The sequence below is a fragment of the Herpailurus yagouaroundi genome, unplaced genomic scaffold (genome assembly GCF_014898765.1).
Source record: "Herpailurus yagouaroundi ecotype Mexico unplaced genomic scaffold, PumYag 199, whole genome shotgun sequence".
Lineage (NCBI taxonomy): Eukaryota > Metazoa > Chordata > Mammalia > Carnivora > Felidae > Herpailurus > Herpailurus yagouaroundi.
In genome coordinates, this window is record NW_024412430.1 from 12333369 (window position 1) to 12342648 (window position 9280).

Consider the following 9280-nt stretch of genomic DNA (forward strand, 5'->3'; position numbering starts at 1 on the left):
TTTTCTTTTCTTTTCTTTTCTTTTCTTTTCTTTTCTTTTCTTTTCTTTTTTCCATTTCTTTCTTTTTGCTCTACTTTCTGGGAGGTTTGCTCAACTTTATCATGCAAACTTTCTCTGAAATTTTTTTAAAGTGTATTCATGTATTTTGAGAGACAGAGAACTTGAGCAGGGGAGGGACAGAGAGAGAGAAAGAGAGAGAGAGAGAGAGAGAGAGTCCCAAGCAGGCTCTGCACTGTCAATGCAGAGCCTGATGCAAGGCTCGAACCCATGCGTGAACTTCGAGATCATGACCTGAGCCAAAACTAAGAGATGCTTAACGACTGAGCCACTCAGGAACTCCTCTATGAATTTTTTTTAATTCTGCTGTCATACATATTTTCAATTTCCCAAAGCCCCCTTTAATTCTATGAATAGTTCTTTTAAAAATTACATAATGTTCTTGTTTCCTGGGTACAAAATCACCCTTCTCCTTCTGTGCATATTACTAATAGTTTTCTGATCCCATTAGAGTCTTGCTTTCTTCCAAGTTGCTTTTGTTTGTTTGTTTGTTCTGGCCTCCACCTTTTTTTTTTTTTTTTTTTTTTTTTTGAGAGAGAGGGCACATGTGAGTGAAGGGCAGAAAGAGAGAGAGGGAGGGGCGCCTGGGTGGCGCAGTCGGATAAGCGTCCGACTTCAGCCAGGTCACGATCTCGCGGTCCGTGAGTTCGAGCCCCGCGTCGGGCTCTGGGCTGATGGCTCGGAGCCTGGAGCCTGTTTCCGATTCTGTGTCTCCCTCTCTCTCTGCCCCTCCCCCCGTTCATGCTCTGTCTCTCTCTGTCCCAAAAATAAATAAAAACGTTGAAAAAAAAATTAAAAAAAAAGAAAGAGAGAGAGGGAGATAGGGGGAGAGGGAAAGTGAGAAGCGGGGCTCACCCGGGGCTCATGTTCACCCCAAGTGGGGCTCGAACTCATGACATGAGCCGAAGTCAGATGCTTAACTGACTAAGCCACGCAGGCACCCCGGTTTCCACCCTGATGAGAAAAAATAAAACCCTCACTAAAGCTCTCATAAAGGCCTGATTTATAAAGGAAGGCATTTAGATTTCTTTCTAAGTCAGTGTGACGTACATAAGCTTTGTTTAAACCAAAAGCGTGCCTTATGGCCCGCCAAGCAGACATCGTAGGTCTGCCTTGCAAACAAGTACATACAGGAAAACCGTCTTGTCCTTAAGATATCCATCAGTGCCCCTACCCCCTTGACATTAAATCTTGCGATTCCTGCCTATATGTTAACTTACAACCTTCTGACCTTTCACAAAATGTGAAAAAGCATACAACCCTGTAAAACTTTTCACTCTCCTGAGCACTTTTTTCCCTGTGAAGAGCAAGTTTCCCGGGCAGTCCCCCCAACTTGAGCTCGAATGAAACTCTTTGTGTCTTTTTAGAGATTCCAAAAGATTTGTTCATTTTGCATCCACAAATGCAAACTGTTGGTGTTGGTGGTTTTCCTTACATGTCTGATAATTTTCGGTTATCTGTTCAAAGTTACCAGTGAGGTTCTGAAAAACTTTCTGGGAAATTGTGGTCCCATGGGTGAGCCTCCTTGACTGCCGTCTTCAGTTTCAGGTGCTCTGGCTGGGCCATTTGATTATGGTGCTCTTGATGGCAGTAACATTGTGTCTTCCCTCTCCATTCGGTCAGATACCCCAGACGACATGCCAATCTCCAGCATTCTGGAATCAAAATGGAGGCAAAAGAGCTCGGCTTTTACTTGGTTACCAATGTTTCCATAAATGTTCACAGAAAACACCATCCTTCTGTTTACAGTGTTGAATCCTGTCCCCAAATGTGCCAAGTGTTCCCTAGAAAGTGATTGTCTCGGTTGACCTTATCCGGTCTCTGCGAGGCCGGGAGAGGGCAGTTACCTGGCTCTACGGTGTTGGATAGGGCATGTAGCGATCTAACTGCTTCTTAAACACTCACAAACCAAACTTCCCATTTTTAATCCCACTTTATACGCATTTCCAAAAGTAGTGACATTCCCACACCTTTTGGGAGGTCTGCGATACAACCAGGCACTCCCTAGCTTTTTCCAGAAAAAAGGTGTAGGGGTCAGCTTTCTCAGGTCTCATAAGACACCTCTTGGGGTGCCTGGGTGGCTCAATCGGTTAAGCGACTGACTTCAGCTCAGGTCATGATCTCGCAGTTCGTGAGTTCGAGCCCTGCGTCAGGCTCTGCACTGACAGCTCAGAGCCTGGAGCCTGCTTCAGATTCTGTGTCTCCCTGCCTCTCTGCCCCTCCCCTGCCTAGGATCTGTCTGCCTCTGTCTCTCAAAAACAAATAAACGTTTAAAAACTTAATAAGATACCTCTTGTCTGTACGGCTTCTAAATTACTAAATCTTATTGTTTTGTCTTCCCTCTTAGTATCATTTCCACTGTGGGTTTCTGCCTGAAAATAATGATTCCTTTACTGTCATTTTATTAGGTTTCAGAAGAAAACCAAAGTAAAGAACGAATATCCAACTGATCTCCCTACTCAGAAGTCCACTCTGCATCTTCCCAACTCAAAGCTCGCTCAGGAGTGTTTGAAAACAACCAGACCTGCTTTATAATTTTCCCGTTGGCCAACTGTGTCCGTGGAACATAAATTACTACTCTGACTCGTTCTTTTATCTGAGCAACCACAAGTTCATTCACTTTTCTGGTTCACTCGTCAATGGAAAAGGAAACTAATTGCTAGTAGCTTTAACCCTAGCCAAACGGATCTTGTAAAACTCTTTGTATCTTCCTAGCTTTGGTCTTTGAATACTGACCCTCCCCCTAACTCCTGATTTTCTTCCAGAATAACAAAGCCTCCAATTAAAAAAAAAATTTTTTTTTTAAGTTTATTTATTTCGAGAGAGACAGAGACTGTGTGAGTAGGGGAGGGGAGAGAGAGAATCCCAGGCAGGTTCCGCCCTGCCAGCACAGAGCCCAATGGGGGGCTTGAACTCATAAAACCGTGAGACCATGACTTGAGCTGAAACTGAGAGTCAGGTGCTTAACAGACTGAGCCACCTGGGCGCCCCGAAAGCCTCCAAATTTTGAGCGCTCAGTATGTGCTAGGAACTGGGTTAGACACTTTCATGGTCATTATTTCATTTAACCCTCCCTATAATTTCCTGTAATGTCCTACAGTGTCCATGCTGTTGTTCCCATTTTATACAGTGGGAAACAATCACCCTGAAAAGTTAAAGGATTTGTTCAATTTCACATGTCTGTTAAGTGGTGAAGCTAGGGTTTGAATCCAAGTTGGCCTGACTCCTGACCCATTTCTTTTTTGTTTTTAATGTTTATTTATTTATTCATTTATTCATTTATTCATTTATTCATTTATTTATTTATTTTTAGAGAGAAGGTGGGGAGCAGAGAGGGAGGTAGAGAGAATCCCAAGCAGGTTCTGTGCTGTGAGCACAAAGCCTGACGTGGGGCTCAAACTCACCGACCGTGAGATCATGCCCTGAGCCAAAACCAAAAGTCAGACACTTAATAGACTGAGCTATCCAGGCACCCCCTGACTGATTTCTACTCTACTATGCTGTCTTAATGATTCTTTCTTTCTGGGCTTTTTGAGTGGTTATTTTCATGTCCCCAGCTGATGTAATTATGTTCACCTCTCCTTTTCAATTCAATGTTTACACTCTATGTCCTACGACAGTTCATGGCAACCAGCTGCTTCAGTCTTTGTGAATGTCTACACTACCTTCCTATCTAACCTGTATCTGGCCACCTACCTTAGGTATATCACTCCTTTGGGGATTTCATGACCTACCAAAGATTTATTTGGTGCTTTTCACGTACTCCTATTACACATACAGAATCCTATAGCACATGTACAAGCCGTGGTTACCATGTTCATAAACAGTTTACTTATCTGTCTCTCAACTACACTAAACTACAGACTCCCGAGGACAGTGGCAATATTCACCTCATTCCTGTGACATGTCTATGACCTAATGCAATGCCTGATACATAGCAGGTGCTCCTTAGATATTTTGTTGAATGAACAAATAATGAATAAAGTTATGTATACACCCCCGTCTGAATGAAAACAAAAGTCTAATTTAAAATGATGTTCTAATGATATTTTAACATTTGTCGAACAGAATTTCATGAACACAAGTCTTTAGTGCTTTTCGTTCATTATTCAGAGCATAGACACTATTTTCACTTCAACATTTTCAACCGAAGTGTTGACATTAATCCGTGATGTGAACCCTGACAGGTTTTCAAAATACTGACTGAATTTCACTACAATTTTAAAATGTGAATTTTTATTTAAATAAACTCAAAAGTCATCTTATCCTTGATAAAAATATATCATGCTCTGAAGCCTTTCACTTTAAAAAAAATTTGTGTGTGTGTGTGTTTATTTATTTTTCAGTGAGAGAGAGAGAGCACCAGCTGGGGAAGGGCAGAGAGAGGAGGAGACACAGAATCTGAAGGAGGCTCCAGGCTCTGAGCCATCAGCACAGAGCCCGATGCGGGGCCGGAACTCACAAATCTGAGATCATGACCTGAGCCACCCCGGCGCCCCTGAAGCCTTTAACTTTAATTGAAAAAAATTTCACTACATAATTACAAAGCACAACGCAAGAAATAACTCCAAGAACTATTTTTGATCTTCATGTGTTATTATGAATGGAACTGTTTCAAGTTTTCATGTGATAAAACTTCTTACCTTAATTTCGGAGGAAACAGAAACTCATACAGCTGCTATCAGAATTTCTGCGAAATGTTTCTCAGGAGATGTGTTTGTATCCAGTTCAAACATTCTATGGTCCTAAATCACCCAAGTGAAAAGGGCAGATGGATGGGAGAGAATGTCAAGAATAGGAATAAATAATAAACTTCTCCTTGAAAGATCCTAACCTTGTAAATGGTTTTGAAAAGATTGCAGGAGTTTAACTGCTTTATCCTGACACCCAAGGCAAGTCATTGGGGTGACTCAAGAGTCCTGTGGATGCAGGCTGGAATCGGAGAAGGTCTGGGGAGGATGTGGTCGATGTTGAGCTACCCTTAACGAAGAGATTTACTGATCAAATATTAACCGTCCAGGTATATTCATACCACGGCCACACAGTAAGGAGACGGATGATCTCCAACTAAAGGTAGAAATAGGAGGGGCACCTGGGTGGCTCAGTCGGTTGAGCGTCCGACTTTGGCTCAGGTCATGATCTCACGGTTCGTGAGTTCCAGCCTCGTGTTGGGCTCTGTGCTGACAGCTCCGGGCCTGGAGCCTGCTTCGTTCGGATTCTGTGTCTCCCTCTCTGTCTGCTCCTCCCCTGCTCACACTCTGTCTCTCTCTCAAAAATAAATAAAGATTAAAAAATTAAAAAAAATAAAGGTAGAAATAGGAGTGAATTTCACAAACATAATGTTGCCTAGACAAAAAAGATTCTACTTCTATAAACTTCAAAAGCAGGAAAAAAATTGGACCTATATTTAGGATATTAATTACTCTGGGAGAATTCAGATGGGAAAGGGGGCTTCTGGAAGCTGGTAATGTTCTCTATCTGGATCTGAGTGCTTGTTACGTGGGCGTGTTTACTTTGTTAAGTTCATGGAGCTGGGCCGTCATCATCGTGTACTCCTCTCCATGTATATTCTACACTGAAAACAATGTCTACTAAAGTAAAGCATCAACTGTACCATTTTCCAACCATCTCTTCCTGTCTCCAAGAGCACCTGATCTAGGAAAAAGATCGTCCTGAACTATGGCCTCCCTAAATGCGGCTTATGGTAGGATATCTAAAACTATAGGAAAATAATGTTAAAACGTAAGTTTCGCCGGGACGATCACATGCAACAAATACGATATTCCAAAACCAGATCACCATATGCAGAATTGACCCAGGAAACCCCGAGAGCCATTTCCAGGGCTCTTCGATCCTACAGGAGTTTTGAAGAGATTATTCTGGAGAGGATTTTCCCGAGGAGAGCTTCCATTTCTGGTTACAGGTGTGGAATGGAAATGAGAAAGGACTGCCACTTCCTTCCCAGGCTTCTACAACACCTCTCAGAGACTCTGAAATGACAATTTTCCTGCATCAGGGAGACTCAAGGATGCAGCCTGACTCCTGACCAAGGATGGTGAAAGCGGCCCGGGCCACCAAGGTGAAGGTTGTGTTGGGATCAGCCAGGATTACTTATGAGCACATTCAATGGATCAGATGGTAGGTCACAGGGGAGAGATCCAGCTAAAGGTCATTCAGGGTCCTGGTCATGGGGTCGCTTGGAGAGCAGAGGACACTAACGGCCGGAAAGTGGAAGCGGTCACAAACGAGTCACAAGAGAACAGTGGGAACACAGGTGCATGAAACAAGTGAAATGACCTATAGGAGGGAAATCTCCAGGAAATCTTCCAGAAGACCTAAGAAACCCCACATAAAGAGGCAGCTTTGGGATAACTGTCAGGCACAGAAAATGCAAAGCCAGCTTATAACAGTACCCGTTCTGCAGTTCTCTAAGAGCGTTTTTTCCAAAAATGTTTAGGTATAGTTGACATGCAATGTTATCTGAGTTTCAGGGCTGCAACGTATTGAATTGGCAGTTCCATACATTACCCAATGCTCCCTGCCCCGGTGTAGTCACCAGGCAACATGGCTGCGAGATTATTGTCTCTTTCCCCTGTGCTGTACTTTTCATCTCTGTAATTGGTGGTTTTATAACTGGAAGTTTGTGCCTCTTTATCCTCTTCATCTATTTTTTTTGCCAGGCTCCCCACCACCGTCTCTTACCTCTGGCAACCCCCAGTTTGTTTGCTGTATTTAAGAGTCGCTTGTTCGTTTGTTTCTTCGTGTTATTTTTTAGATTTTACGTATAAGTGAAATCATATCATATTTGTCTTTCTCTGTCTGATTTATTTCACTTAGCGTAATGCCCTCCAGGTCCATCCATGTTGTCGCAAACGACAAGATCTCATTCTTGTTTCCGGTTGAATAACATTCCACCGGATGTATATCTTGTAGATAGCACATATCCCATCTTCTTTGTCTGTTCGTCTATCGATGGACACTTGGGTTGCTGCCATATCTTGGTTATTATAAATGATGCTTCAATAAACATAGAGGTGCATGTATCTTTTTGAATTCGTGGTTTTGTTTTCATTGGGTACATAGCCAGTAGGGAATTACTGGAGCTTTCTTACATCTGAGTATTCATTCAACCCGAAGAGGTCGGAAACTGGCTGGCCAGCTGGAGGAGGAGAAGAAATGAGCAGTGGCACCAAGAGAAGACAAGAAGCCGACCATGCATTCTTCCCCCTCTTCGCCACTGCAGGCTGCTGGCCCCAAGCCCACTCCGGCTGGGGGGAAGATTCGTCATCATAGATAAGGGGGAGCTTTCCGGTCTCAGACTTGAAACTATGTTTGCGCTTAAGGACTTGTACCTTGGAGAAAGAGAAAAGTCATGGGACCTGCCATACTCCCATGGGGGATGGGCAAGGGTTAGCCCCACTGAATGCAGAGGGAAACCATAGAAAAGATGGGTTTTGTCTCCATCCACCAGTCATACGGTCACAGTATGGGTTACATGGGCATTTACTTTAGTATACTCAGGTGTTTTTTTTTTTTTTTTTTTTTTTAAGCTGATTGCTGAACCATGATCTAGGCCTAGAAAGAGAACTGTTTCAGGATCCTAAATTCATGGTATGCCTGCCCATACAGGTTATTTTATTTGCCATTGCGCCCAGCGGTTCCTCTCACCACTTAATCCAAGCTAAACCTCCAGCTGATACAAGTTTTTAATCTTACACTTTTAAGGATAGTTTCCTTTTATTTGACAGCTCGCAAGCAACGGTTCTCAGACTTTGGTATGGAACAGAATCACCTGGAGAACTTGGCAGACTTATAGAGGTCTACGCCTCATCCTACTTCCGTAAGTTTGGGACTCTGTGTTTGTTCTTACCTCTCTACGTAATTCTGACACTCCCAAAGCATGAGAACTTCTGTCTTAAAAGACACAGATTGGGGCGCCTGGGTGGCTCAGTTGGTTAGGAGTCCGACTTCGGCTCAGGTCATGATCTCTCGGTCTGTGAGTTCGGGCACCGCGTGGGGGTCTGTGCTGACAGCTCAGAGCCTGGAGCCTGCTTCGGATTCTGTGTCTCCCTCTCTCTCACTGCCTCTTCCCTGCTCATGCTCTGTCTCTCTCTGTCTCTCAATAATAAATAAACGTTCAAAAAAAAAAAAGACACAGATTGCTCGGGGATGGGCCGTAGGTTTGGGGACATGGCAGTCAGGTCACCTGAATCTAGCATCCTTATTCTATGTCTTAGCACCACATAGTGATGCCGTTATGAGAATCACAGAGATCACACAAATTGTGGCATGATACAACCTCTTGTCTGTGGCCGTGCCCAGTCAGATGTGTGTAAGGACCAGGGGACACTGAGTCAGGCAAGTCTCTCCTAAGAACCACCACACAGACTGCTTTTCCCTCTTCTGAAAATGTCCCAGTGCTTGTCATAGTACCTAAATTGTTATGGCGATACGGGGGCTGAGGGGGGGGGGGAATGGGTGGAGTGAAATCAACTGGGAGGATATTGGAGATCAACGAAATGGGAAAAAAAGCTTTTCAAAAATTCGTATAAGCTTTGGTCTGATGCTGGCACTTGTCAGGGGCCAACAAATTTTCTAAATGTTCTATAAACCTGTCCGGTTTCAGTTCTTCCCCGAATGGATGAAGATATTTATGGAGACCAGAGTTACTTAAAGCAAAATACTCTGCTTTGCAAACCTATTTCTTAAAGGGTGAATACAAGCAATGAGAAAAATGTTAAGATTTTTTTTTTAAGTTTCTTTATTTTGAGGGAGAGACAGAGAGAGCGAGTGGGGGAGGGTCAGAGAGAGAGGGAGAGAGAGAATCTCAAGCAGGCTCCATGCTGTCAGTGCAGAGCCCTTTGCGGGGCTCCAACTCCCCAACCATGAGATCATGACCTGAGCTGAAACCAAGCATCTGATGCTTCACTGACTGAGCCACCCAGGCGTCCCAACGCTAAGATCTTAGCAGACAAGTGGGACAAGATATAAACAGATACACACATGCCCACACACACGTAGTAAAATAGCACACACAACCATGTAGTAAAATAACAGAGAAAAATACCCAACTCATCTAACTAATAAGCACGCAAATAAAACATTTTAAAATGTATTTCTAGGCTAGTAAACTTGGAAAAACTAAAAATAAATGCTAGTATAAATGAAGGTAAAATGAAAGTCTTTAAATTTTTTTTTCTTTTTTAATATTTATTTATTTTGA

General features: G+C 43.2%; 1 long non-coding RNA gene across 1 annotated transcript; it reads right to left on the reverse strand.

The window, feature by feature from the left end:
* Positions 1-1043: 1043 nt before the first annotated feature.
* LOC121013673 (uncharacterized) lies at positions 1044-4813 on the reverse strand. Its single transcript, XR_005782833.1, has 2 exons — positions 4701-4813; positions 1044-1712 (listed from the first exon to the last, which is right to left on the reverse strand). It is a non-coding gene; the product is annotated as an uncharacterized LOC121013673 (long non-coding RNA).
* Positions 4814-9280: the final 4467 nt, after the last annotated feature.